The sequence below is a fragment of the Octopus bimaculoides genome, chromosome 8 (genome assembly GCF_046866305.1).
Source record: "Octopus bimaculoides isolate indiv1 chromosome 8, ASM4686630v1, whole genome shotgun sequence".
Classification (NCBI taxonomy): Eukaryota; Metazoa; Mollusca; class Cephalopoda; order Octopoda; family Octopodidae; genus Octopus; species Octopus bimaculoides.
In genome coordinates, this window is record NC_142935.1 from 2946911 (window position 1) to 2961910 (window position 15000).

A 15000-nucleotide genomic window follows, 5' to 3' on the forward strand; every position below is an offset into this window, starting at 1 on the left:
TAACCCGGAAAGCTCAAAGAACAGCCAGTGGGATATAAGCAAATGTGGGTTATTATTGTAGTCTTTCGCGTTTACTTGTTACAGTCATTGGACTGCGGCCATGCTGGGGCACCGCCTTGAAAGGTTTAGTCGAAAAACTCAATCCCAGTATTTCTTTTTTAAAGTCTGCTACTTAAAGTATCTGTCCCTTATCTCTACGTTACAAGGACGTCAACAAATAAACACCGGTTGTGAAATGATGGATTGGGGACAAACACAAAATATAACACAATGCACACACACGCGCGTACACACACACGCACACACACAACGGGATTCCACACAGTTTCCATCTAACAAATATACTCACACTGAAGATATTCCTCAGATCACAAGCATTACGGTATTATATACCGATGATACACGACGTTGTAGCTAGGACACTCTATAATGAAATCCGCCGGAAGGAAAATCCCAAGGACAAGCCCACAAAATGCTAGAAGCCATAACCACTCATAATAAAAAGGAATACTGGTGGAATGTCCCAGTGAAGACCTCAATAAAATGTAAGCACAACAGACCTGATATTATGTTTTGGGATGGAGAAGAGAAACTATGCACAGTTGTGGAAATCAGCTGCCCAGCGGATGTTAACATGAAGCTGAAGATCAGTGAAAAAGAGAACACCTATGATGAACTATTGAGAAATCTGCAGTTACTCTATCCAGATTACAAGTCGAGGTTTATACCTGTAATTATTGGAGTCCTGGGGTATGTAACACACTGCCTAAATATCAATCTTGTAAACTTATGCTTTTCAAAACCAGAAAGGAGAAAGCTAATTCGAAGACTACAGATCCAATCCATCACTGGAACTGTAAAAATCTGTAAAACTTTTCAGAAGTTTATCATTTAAATATATATGAGGATGTCTAGACATGCAACTATATACATGAGAATGCATACATAAAACATACATACACACATACATACATACATACGTACATACATACATATATACATACACACATACAAAAACACCTTGTTGATGTTGAAATTCCAATGAAGGAGCATTGGATCTAGGATAGAAACCGATTCTTTCTCTATTGGCAAGAAATCTTGAAATAAACTGAATAATGATATACATACATACATACATACATACGCGCATACATGTTTTCATTCTTCAAAGTAATTCAAATGTACAATTGCTTCTACAGTCTATCGAATAGTAATTATGCAGCGGACGAGACTCAATTTGTTTTAACTATTGAAGCAGTTATGTATAAATACAGTTATGTATATTACAAGAAAAGCATCAACATCACAACATCATCACATTGATTTCTTCTTTTTCCTTAATTTAATGAGGCTAATTATTTAATAGATATTTGAGAGAACGGAAATTCAAGTAATTATTACTTTCACGTATGATAAATAAAATATCAATTGATTTTTTTTATTCTACTGAAAATAATTCGATGTCATTTTTAAGAAAAGTGTTCTTGTCACTTTAAGACTGTGTTTTGAAAATGTTCTTTGTTTTCTTGACTTTGTTTAACATAGGTTATCATCTCTTTGCTAAAGTAGAGGAAGTTGAGTTAATCTTTGTCTGATCTCTGGCTCGGTGAATCACCCATTCTCTAACACACATTCTTTTATCTATTTAAGAACGTATATGAATAAAAACATCCCTGTAATACATACATACATGCATCAAAACAGGGGATTAGAATTTTTTTTGGTATTTATTCACCATTACCCGTGTTTCATTTCCTAACAAGTGTTACAAAATTTTACATGTAGTAGTAAGCATGTAAAATATTGTTAAATTTAGGGACGGTCATTTTTTTTTTTTTTTGCCAAATAAGCACACACTCTTTGCATTCGTTCTTCACTTCAGCATTATTATTGTTCTTATTCTTGTAAGAATAATAATAAAGCTGAAGTGAAGGACGAATATATGTATAGTGCATGTATTTATTTGGCAAAAAACAAAACAAAACAATCCCGAAATATAACAATATCTACATCATTTACATTATTTACATTTGATGGATATTTGTCCTCATCTTGTTTGTTGTTAACACAACGTTTCGGCTGATATATCCCCACCCACCAGCCTTCATCAGGTGTCTTGGGAAAATTTCAAACCTAGGTTCTCATTCCTAAGGTATTTTTCGATGCCATTATTATTATTAATATTATTATTATTATTATCATTATTATTATTATTATTATTATTCAGGTCACTGCTTGGAATCGAACTCGGAATCTTGGGGTCAGTAGCCCGCGCTCTTAACCACTACGTCATATGCCCGTGGGCATAATAATAATAATAATAATAATAATAATAATAATAATAATAATAATAATAATAATAATAATAATAATAATAATAATAACAATAATAATAATAATGATGATGATGATGATAATAATAATGATAACATCGAAAAATACCTTAGGAATGAGAAACCAGGTTCGAAACTTCCCCAAGACTTCTGATGAAGGCTGGAGGGTATATCAGCTGAAATGTTGTGTTAACAACAAACAAGATGAGGACAAATATCCGTCAAATGTAAACAATGTAAATAACGCACATAATTCCTCATCTCTTAAATATAGAACTATAACAATATCTGTATCGACGCACAAACTCACATCAGGGAAGTTGCAAAACAAATATATGATCTAAAATGTAAGACATCCCTTTTGGAAACTTTTTAGATAGAGACTTAAATCATAGAGAAAGAGGAAGTGGTGTTTGATTTTCTGTCTAAAGAATTTCTAAGAAGCGTTATCTTACAGGTTTTCTACTACAGGTACAATTTTCTAACACTTCTTAGCAAATGAAACACGTGTAATCGTGAATAGATAATACCCCCCCCCCACGTTTTTTTTCCAATCTCCTGTTTTGTTACATAATTACTATGCAAAACATATTTTCCAGTATTCTGAACTTTTATGCATACCTCACACAAATAGAACATCTACATAGAGATTTGGAACACTGAAACAAGCAAAGAGGTCACTGCTTGGAATTTAACCTTATTTACACACACACACACACACACACACACATTATAGAATAGTTACTAATCTATACATGTTGTAGTGTAGAAGAAATAAATGAAGTTCAAAATGCTCAGAGAGTGTTTACGAAGATCTTTTTTATATTGATGGTAATTCACTTAACCGGTTTCATATATGAAGGCCAGTTGGCAGAGACATTAAACTGTCAGCTAGATTGTTTTGCAGTAATCATCATGAGTTCAAATCCCACCGAAGTCAACTTTGCCTTTAATCCTTTCGGGTCAATATGGTACCAGTCTCGTACTGGGTCGATTCTTATCTTTCTCTCACCCGCAAGAAATCCGGTGTGGTCAAGTCTAAATGCGGATGGACTTCGCCAGTTCTAAAGATGTCCAAGACGCTCCGTATATGATAACGACTCCATGGAATTAAGGAATCATGGAATTATATAACAAGTTCAGTTCCTAATCACAAGGTCTCAGGTTCAATTCAAGATCTTCACCTCCGACCTAAATCTTAAAATTAAAAATCTTTAGATTGAATTTTATTCACAAAATCATATTTCAAAAATCACCAAGTTAAAAATTTAATGTTTTAATTTTTGGCACCACGCTATTTGATTCCTTTTGTAGTGAAATTCATATTTAGAATGAACCATTGCATATTTGAAATTTTTCACTGTTTGGCCTATCCACCCCGATCTGTACTTGTCTGTCTGTCTTATATACACACACATGTGATAATGTACGTGCATGCATGTGCAAAATGGTGTTTCCGTTTCTCATTCTTTCTAAACCCCCTCCTGGAGGTGCATCGTTGTAATCTAGATGAGATTTAAACGTTTGCAGAAACACAGAACTCTGTAGATGGTGAAATAGAATAATGTGTATAAATGTTTTCTCATATGCGAAACGAACAACAGTTTCAATAGCAATTAATCGATTAGCGTCAAGATCTTCCTTCCATTTCTTTAGAGTTTGTTTAGTATAACGAGATCATTAATGAAGACCATACCATCAAGTTTTCAAATTAGTTATTGTTAACTCAGGTAAGAGATGAAATTTGCATCTTAAATATGCAAATCTGGAAGGACGCATTGAATAGATAACGTAATCCTCGATATAGAATCTGATTATATGGTCACATGTGTAACGGTTTTGATAACAGGTTCAATTTTGACAGAGATATCCTGTTTCGTCTGATTTCCACCACCATTTACTTTTGCAGTAGTGTCGTCGTGTTGATAATAAAATAATTGCTATAACACATCCAGAAATATCACTCATGGTACCATCATAAACTGTATGTCTGTTGGATTGTCGTATCTTATTTCCAATAATATCAACAATTTCTTTCATAGTTCGATAATAACTAATATAATTTTGACAGACGAGATCCCATGAGAAATAAAAATTTGGTTATTGAAATCTTTAATATTTTATCGGGTTGAAATATTCCAATTATAGATCTCCCAATGATATATGGTTGTGTTAAATTTTCATACAATTTTCGGTATATTTTAGAAATATTTTTGTTCTAAAAATGACATATCTACTAAAAAAAAAAGCCCCCAAACATTTCGTATCTTTACAGTTTAATTCAGTTTTAGGATACTCCCCCAAATGGTATGTTGATAGATGCAGAGGTAATTAAATATTCTTCTCACCTTATGTCTTATGGAATATCTGTAGATCTATTCGTTTAACTTTTACAGCTCACAGTAAGACACAACGTTATCAGGTAATAAGCAAGTGTTTAATTTGTTGTTGTTTAACCCCAAGTTAATCCTTATCGAGCTAATCTGTTATCAAAGGCTCTCTTTTCTATACATCAGCCCCTTCTTAATTTCTAGCACATCACACCTCTCAATTTAACCCTTCCCCGCCGACCTATAGTCATTAGTAGGGTTCACTCTGTTGCAAGCGTTCAGACCAGGCAGGAGATTCCCAGAACTGCCGTTTCCTTGTCACTCTTTACACTTTCTCAAAAGCCCCCAAACCGGAGCTAATACCCATTGTTTCCGTTTCGACCTTGATTCCACTCATATTTTATAAGCATGCTATTCCCCACACGCTATTCCTTTTCATGATACACATTTCTCATCCTCTGTCTATAATCCATCTCTACAGTTCAGGTTATCTCTCTCTCCCCCTCTCTCCCCTCCCCTATCTCCCCTCCCCTATCTCCCCTCCCCTATCTCCCCTCCCCTATCTCCCCTCCCCTACCGCCCCTCCCCCTATCTCCCCACCCCTATCTCCCCCTCCCCTAGCTCCCCTCCCCTCCCCCGCTCCCCACCCCTCTCTCTTAGGTGCCACGCCCAAATTGTTGGATATAGGCGATCGTGTCCTGTCACAATTCCTTGTTTTCTGCGACACTTCCACTTTCTGATGTTTAATGTCCCCTTCTTCCAATTCCTCAAAGCTTCACATCCATATCATCCTTCTCAACCTTCTGCTTCTTTTCCCTTCAATTTTCTCGGTCGTCGCTAAATCCTTCAGACCCTCTTTTCTCACCACATGACCAAAAATCTCACTCGTTTGGCCCCTATCTCACAAACCAGTTTCCTATTTACCGCAGACCCGGTCATCACTTTCTCATTAGTCACTTGGTCTGCACATGCTATCCTCAGTATTCTTCCTAAGAACCACATTTCCCAGCTCCCCGAGCACCTTCTTATTTCCGATGTAAGACCATGCATCACTTCCATACATTAACACAAGGTAGACATAGCATTTCAATATACGGATCTTAGTCTTGATGCTCAGAGTACGGATCGGTTCTCAAGATGTTATACAATTTTGAGAATGCAGATTTTGCCAGCACCATTCGTCTTTTGGTCTTTTTCGCACATCTTGCGTCTTCTGTGATCGACGTTCCAAGGTAGTTGAAGAATGATACCTGCTTAATGATTTGATTGTTCACTTTCAGCAGGCACCGTTTAAGATACACTCTTTATTTAACTCTGGGATTATTTTTGTCTGCGCATACGTAAATTCCAGTCTTCCCACTTCTCATCTCTCACCTGGATATCTGTAATAATAACTTCCAATTCCTCTGGCTCAAAGTCGTTATCCTTTACCGTCGTTAAACAAAAGACGAAAAAACCGGTTAGATTTTGTGGTTCCTGACATACAGAATGAGGGAACGGTCATCACCGGACTACTTTTGATCGTGAGTCTACTCGACCAGGTCCAGCATGGAGTTAAACAACAATATCAAAACCTCTTTGGTAAAGGAGTCAACGAGAACGTTTTTTACAGGCCTTGTGAGTATATTAAACTTGGTCGTCATTCGACCTGAAAGAAGTAACAGTCAAATCACCCTCAAATCACATCCTACCCTCTTAAAATATGAAGTACATGTATAATAGTTTATAAAACAGGAGTGTTCCCTCGGGGTGACTTGAAATTAAATAGCAACAACAACATCCACTTGAATATTTTTCTTAACAAAGACTTGCCCCACGGAGAAAACTTGACATTTGAGATATAACGATACAATTACAATGTAAGTTAATATCAAAGTGAAATGAAAAACGGTACATTTGAACAGAAATACCTTGCATTGTTCAAATCTGTTTGAGTTATCTTCCCTTATATCGGGGCCCACTTTGCATTTTTACATCTTTCGCTGTCGATAAAATAAAGGCCAGACAAAATACTGGGAACGATATTGTCGACGACAGGAAAAACAGTTGATGACTATATCTCAGCATGGCAATAGTCAAAGGACTGCAACCAGTGAAAAGGACTAAACGAAAGTTAAACGAACTGAACTAAAATAGAAATCGTTGATATTTCACTTTTACTAAACATGATTAACTCTATTCGGACAATCATATTTCCTGAACTTAAATACACTTCAGATAATCGACTAAATTAAAGGAAGAGAAGCGAGTGCTTGGGTTTAAAGCATATGCAAGACATCTTAAAATAGGAGAATCTATTTGTATAAGTGGACTTGTGTGACGACAAATGTTCGTTGAACAACGGAGACAACGATTGTCGATTAAGCGAAGACAATAAGAGAAAGTCGAAATTCAGATTTTTGTACAGCACAGCTTATCATCAGTTTTAAAGTATTGGAGATATTGATATTGGCTGAAAGAAGAGATGCTCTCTTTCCGAAGGAGCATGTGAAACTAAAATACATGCATATATATATATATATATATATATACTTACCACACAGCCACTCCCGCGCCTATATATACACATGCATATATATATATATGGCTGTGTGGTAAGTAGCTTGCTTACCAACCACATGGTTCTGGGTTTAGTCCCACTGCGTGGCACCTTGGGCAAGTGTCTTCTACTATAACCTCGGGCTATAGTAGAAAACACGTACTCTATTACACTATTATTTTTCAATCCATCCCAGAGCTGGCTCTCGCCAATTAATATACTCACTGATCTTAGGTTCAAACTCAAACTCAGTTTCTAATCAACAATGTTATTACGATATCAGATGTCCACGAAGAATGTGCGTTACAGATGGACAAAGGTAATGGCAGCGTTGAAGGTAAAACTAAAATTAAATGTCTTGTTTAGTTCAACGATTCAATCACATCAAGGTTTCCCTGGGGAAGAACTCTTCGTTTATCAGACATTGAGATTTATGGAAAAAAAAAAAAAGAACGGAAGAAATAAAGAATTCAATAAAACTCGCATAGAGGAAGAAAGAAAAAAAAACAGCAAGAATAAGAGTGAAATTAAAAAGATAATTATTTTAGTCTATGCAAATTGTATAAAGAACAAACCTGGACAAACAAACGCCCGCCATATTTGAGTTATTTACCTAGAAGAGATAATAACGACGTTTTGTATGTTGGAAAGTGAATTTTTGTTGTAGTTCAGTGAAGCAATTAACGATTGCCACAATCTCGACCTAATGAAATACTAATTTAGATAACAATGGCAAGAAAGAAGAGACACAAAAGCTTAGCAATTCACCAGGAAAAGAATGAAGAATTCGAAAAGTTTACCCAACGAACAACAAACACCTTAACTGGAAACATTTCCTAAGAAAGCAGACTGGAAAGCAAAAATCAATTTAGCAGTAAAGGATTTTTCTCTTCTTTCCTGACAGCCTATATATATATATATATATATATATATATATATATATATATATATATATATATATATATATATACACACATACATATATTTATATAGGTTTGCATATATATATGTATGTATGTATATATATATATATATATATATATATATATATATATATATATATATATATATATATATATATGCATACACATACATATATATATATACACATACATATATATATATGTTTGTATATATGTATGTATGTATGTATGTATGCATGTATTTATTTATTGCCTGTCAATGAAACTTTGTCTATAATAATAATCGATAGAAAGATATAACAAATTCTATCACATCTTATCAGACAAAATATAAACTTCTGTGTCTCATTGGTGCTCCATTCCTCCCCCTTTTCCCGGCGGTTATAACAAACATTTATTTAATATTTGCTCAGGTTAAACCAGCATCATATAACATGCGTAACTGAAGCAGTGTTCTGTAAAGACTATGGAAGGCCAGAAAATAAACGATAAAAACCAACTGCCTTCGACTTGACCTTTGCCCTTCACTACTGAAATATTCCACTATCTCCAGTTTTGCCAGACCCATGCCATATATCGTTATAATGATGTCTGAATATAATAGAAATGATATAAGTAATGTTATTGAATCCAAAGTGCTGAGAATAACGCATTTAATTGCGTTTTATCGCCCAACTCTTTCGTTTTGGTGACTTAAATTTCAATAGAAGGAAAATCTATGAACTTTGCCAAATGGAGACATTGAATAAATTAATTGCTAGAAATACTCTTATTACTTCAAACATCACAGAGACAAATGACCTTCCTCATACTCTGACATCAGCCAATACATTCCCGCCTCTTAATATTTCACTGGAATTATTTCAACCATTTTCTCAGTTCCAAACGTAGACACGCCAGAACATAACTGTTCCAAAAAAGATTAAAAAAAAAAGACACTTCAGATATAAAACCACAGCTTGTTATTGCTTAAGTTTACATATTTAGTTTCGAGGTAAACCATTTGCATTCTTGGAATTGTAGATCAGTGAAATAATTATAGTCAAACATGAATGCGTGGTAAAAAAAAGTTCGCTTTGAAACAACGTGGTTCTAGGTTCAACCTTTGGTAAATGTTTACTATCATAGTCTTAGAGTGACCAGTGTCTGGTGAGTGAAATTTGGTAAACAAACTCTGCAAAGACACGTCACACATATTACGTACATACATACATACATACATACATACATTTGTACATCGGTATACGGGCTAAGCAAAACAAAGGACAAAATACTACGCGTATTGCTGTATACATTTTTGAGGGGTGCTCTTAGAATACTGTCTTTGCCCCGAGTTGCCGATACTCCCTTATCATTGTCGCTGTTAGAAAAAGCAAAAATCCAGTGATTGACTCATTGGAAACATGAAGCCAAGGAAGCTTTTGTTCACGAATTTCAATATTATTTAAATAGATCGAACAGTAGTAGTTTTGTAGAACTTGAATAATCCAGTTGATGTAAGATGAGTGAAACTGTTCCTTGTCTTTTTTCACGAACTCTAGTATTCGTCAACGACTGGTTATCTTTGTTGTTTTAGCTTTGAGACCACTGTGACCTTGATCCTCTTCGTCAATAACGTAGCGTGGGCAGGGCCACAGGGGTGGTTGTTTCGGGCGCTAAATTTCGAAAGTGAAGAATATTAAGGGAAAATAATAAAAAAAGAAACGGCAATATTTGCGTTACCCAGTGTACTAGTAACCCACGTTATGTCACTGCTCTTCAAGTTTTTGGGTCATAGAATTAGCTGGAATTAAGTCTTCATGTCACTGAGACAATTGCTTATGTTATAGTGGTACTTACACGGATAACTTATACTACCTTCTGCCACACACACACACACACACACACACACACACACACACACACACACACACACACATACACACACATACATACGTAAATGTCAAACCGGACTATACATAACCAAATTACAACAGGTATATAGTCAATTTTTTGTTTATAGTGCATTGTTGTACCATTCTAAACTTTTTATTCTTTAATGAAAATAGGTGTTCAAAACCGCATTGGTGGATAACGTTTCTTTATTTGTATATTAAGGCTACCATTGTTTTCATGTTAAGAAACATATTTTAATATCCTAACAATTTTCGAGCCGATCACATGGAAGAATGGTGTTCGTCTCCATTTTGGATGAATATATATAATATGAGTGGCTTATTAGCAATTTAACAACCTAAAGGCAAATTTATAGACGTCACTAAAGTGACAGAAGGTACTAAGTGTTACCGGCATTGCTAGAAATAAAAGTCAGCCGACTCACTAGTCACAAGAGCACTATTTTAATGACTGACAATGGCTGAGCACTCATTATCAAGCGAGATTAATCTCCCTTGTCAGTCATTAAGAAAGTGCTCTTGTGGCTAGTGAGTTGTTTTGGGTCTTATTTCTAGCAATGCCGGTATCACTTAGTACCTACCCTCTGTCACATTAGTGACATTTTTCTCTCTCTTTATCTATATATTCATATATATATATATATATATATATATATATATATATATATATATATATATATATATATATATATATATATATATATATATATATATGCAGCCAATTGAATTGTACTAAGGGAAGTGTGGTTTTGTTTCACAAGATATAGTGCGGGACCATAATATGACTTTATGCATAAGGATCCGGTAACAGTTATCCATACTAAAGTATATATTTTCTTATTGAGCGTTTTGATTGGTATATTCACTGTTCGTCTTCTGGTGCTACATCTTTATATAACCTGTTTCTTTGAAGGTGCGAAGTAAGCTTTCAAATCGTAGTCATAAGAGTTTTTGGGAAAAGAAAACAGTGATAGGTGCCTCTTCTAACACGTTCACGACTTTAAATTTTGACGGTCAGAAATCCTTTTTAAGTTACACAAGACAACTTTTGTTTTGATATTGTTTCGTTTTTTTTTACGAAAGTGAAAGTTAAAAATAATATCATTCTGAACCAAAGAAGCAGTCGCCAAACAATTTTGTAACATCTGAAATAAGATTCCAAACAGAGTAAATGAAATTACAGATGTGGCAGATCTGTATCCCCGCCATGTTTTCAAAACAGATAGAAACAACAACTATAGCCAATACAACAGACAACAAACATTAGCAACAAAATAAAGAGGTAACAGGAAATAATAAATAAAACTGGATTTTCGTCTTATATTTTGTAATTTTCCCTTGTCATAAAGTGAACTAAAATGCCATCAAATATTATCTATGTTTAAAATTCATTCGTTATAGCGTAAAGTAAATTGGCGCCAATATAATTAAGTCTTTAAGAAAGAAAATTGTAAAAAGCTGATGTAGTTTCAGAAGCACTTATTTCGGCAGTGACGTTCGATAATAGCAGAAATGGTAAAGATGGTGTGAGAGATGGAGGTAAGAAAGCCATGGAAAAATATATGGTTGCTATTGCTCGTATGCCACAATATATATATTTTCATTCCTTTCTCTAGTGAAACTAAAATAATAATAATAATAATAATAATAAATAAATAAAATGTATTGTTTAAACATTATCATGAATAATCCAAACAACTCCGCATTTGTTCAGGTCTGTTGTTCTGACACGTAAGATATATAACCAACTGTGCATGTGTGTAATGCGCAAAAGTAAAACAGAACAAACATGGCCACTAAAATATGTCGGATTTAATTTGGTTTGTGTTGGCAAAGTCAGGATGGTGTAAAGGCAGGCAGGATGTTATTAAAAACCTGAAGATTAGCATTTTTAGACTTTTAACTTTTCTCACGTTTAATAAGAAATGTTTTTGTCTAAACACAGAGTCAATATTTTAAAAGGCAGTGAGTTTAGTTAACAATCAAATCACTATATTCCTGTTCTGTTGGCTCAAAGTAACAGCTGCTGCTGCTGCTGGTGAGGATTGAAAATTAAATGTAGGAGTATCAAGTTCAGTTTTTATTGGACTTATGACCAGCAGAAATATTGAGTGTCGTTTTTTGTCTATATAACTGGTACTCCGTTAGTGACAACGTTGAGCGTTGCAGTTGATCCGATCACTGGAATCGTAAAAAGTAAGGTTCCTTTCCGAGCCATGCACTAGGGACATCTTTCACAATTAAGTGATGATTATAACTATATTTGTGAAGAGAGATTTTTCTCAAATTTTAACCAATCGTCTTTTCAGATGACTTTCGATTCACGTCTGCCTCGTCGCATTAACACGGAGATTGCATCATTTGAAATGCAACGTTATCATATCTCGTTTCCGCTGTCAAATTACAGAGTTTTCTGCCTATTAAGAAAGCTCGTCAGTTTACCGTATTACAAAAACTGAATGAGCAATTAACTGACAATAATAATGAGCATTTAACTAACAATAATAATAATAAGGTTGCCGAGGTTGATCTGAAGCAGCGGTTCCCGACAGGATGAGTGTGGGACGTAGAGTTCAACGAACGTAATACTAAGAAGGTCCACAAAATGTGCACAAAACTTTAAAAGGCCGCAGCGCGACATTAGTATGTAATTAGTCAGCAGCAACGCATAATTTTTGGTATCAAATTTCGGCACAAGGCCGTCAATTTCGAGGGAGGGGCCAAGGAGCTGCCCTTCCTCCCCAGAGTTCCGTTGCGAAAAGACCTCTCCTGTCACCTCCAAGAAAAACGATGAAATAGCTAAAAGACTAGTGTTTACCTTCATTTCTCATGGTATTCAGAACATAAGAGTTAACAATTTTCCAGGATAGTACGCTAGTCAATCATAGCTTACATTTCACCGAAAGGAATTGAATTCAAATCTAAAAAAACAGTTACCAATTTAACAATGTTCCTTTGAACCTGTCGTATCTAGCTACAACGAGATGAATTTGATTGTTGGAATCTAAGTACCTTGACCAAGAATACAGTCATTGGAAATATCAAAAGAAAAATAGATTTTCACTTATTTCCTAGTCTAAGTTTAGATTTTCCAGCTTCCAATAATAAGAATAGTTTTTTTTTTATTTCTTAAAATATACTAAATCAAGAGTTAATAGGTATCGATAATTATTGGATTTTTTTTATCTTGACGTTTTTTCCCGATATGATGACAAAAGATGTTTAAATGCGATAAAAACAATTTTAAACGATGACCTTTTATTGGAGTACAGTAGGAAAAGTAATGTTGGCTCAAGCAAAATTTCTAATCAATTCTTACTTTCATCTAAGTGTAATCAATACAAAACAGTAATCAATCACGAAAAAGTGGTTTAGAAGTTTACAACTGAATATAAATTGTTCAAATTCGACAATTGGGTTTCGATTCCTCTTTTTCCTTTTGTTATGACTTTTCCTTGCCAAAATTATGTTTCTTCTATGAATAGAATCACACTGAGATATTTTAATAAAATCGTATTTCCCTACGTCAATTCCATTGTCCAATTGAAAGAGAAGCAAATGAAATAATCTATCAAATGTTCTTATTCTGATCTATCATTTGGTTTGATTTTTACACAGAAAGGCGCAAGCGTGGCTGTGTGGTAAAAAGCTTGTTTCTCAACACCATGGTTCCGGTTTCAGTCTAACTGCCTGACATCGTATTGTCTTGAGAGACATCTTCATTCTGGCATCTAGGTCTTCTACTCTAGTCTCGGGTTAACCAAACCCATGTGATTGGATATGATAGACGGAAGTCGAAAGCCTGTCATGTGTGTGTGTGTGTGTGTGTGTGTGTGTGTGTGTGTGTGTGTGTGTGTGTGTATGTGCTTGTGTCTGTGTTACCCACCGCCACCATTGCTCGACACCCGGTGTTGGTGTGTTTACGTTCCCGTAACTTAGCGGTTCGGCAAAAAGATCGATAGAATAAGTACCAGGGTTTAAAAATAAGAAGTACCTGGGTCGATTCATTCGACTTAAAAATTCTTCAAGGCTCTGCCCCAGGAAGGCCGCAGTCTAATGAGTGAAGTAAAGAGAGAGAGAGAGAGAGAGAGAGAGAGAGAGAGAAAGGGGAGAGAGGGGAAGAGAGAGAGGGGAGAGAGAGAAGGAGAGAGAGAGAGAGAGAAAAGGGAGAGAGGGGAAGAGAGAAAGAGAAGAGGGGAGAGAGAGGAAGAGAGAGAGGGGAAGAGAGAAAGAGAAGAGGGGAGAGAGAGGAAGAGAGAGAGACTGTTTTAAACAGGTGCAAATTGAAGACTATGAGGTTACCCAGTTGGAGAGTTTAGTATCTGCAATTCCTCTTCTAACACCAGAGCAGTCTTGACGAGACGTTATGAACTTGGCAGATCAAAATTTAAATTTCTTTAGAAAAACAGTTATTTTGGTTTTTCGGTAAATGCTTATTGGGGAGATTTTTTATAACATGATACCGCAGCGAGATTTCTTTCTCCAAATTCTTTCGAGTATCATCTAAAAGCCTGCAGAATGTTACCATTTATATTCGTGTCACAAGTTCACCATTAGTACACACTCGAGCCAATGTTTATTAAAAGGAAAGCCAGAATGAAGATTTCGCACAAGACAATAACCGTATAAGAATGGAGTATGAGTGACTGAGATTTGGTATAGGGGCCATATTTATTTTCATTAACTCTAAAGTATGATAGATAATCGAGGTCAATGCTAATATATTTTGAAATGTCGAACGTAGAGTAACAAAAATAAATAATGTTGGGTGACTTAGTTTCGTGCCAGTTCAGTGTCAGAAATATTAATGTCAGACATATTACAAGAACTGATAACACCTCCCCACTCCTGACTAAAAGAAAAACAAAACTGTATAAGCATTACTTCTTTCTTTTTTGATTATTGACTGATAAATACCTACGTCCATTTATTATTCCGTCATCAGAGAACTGTTTACAACTATTTGTTGGAATGGTAGCT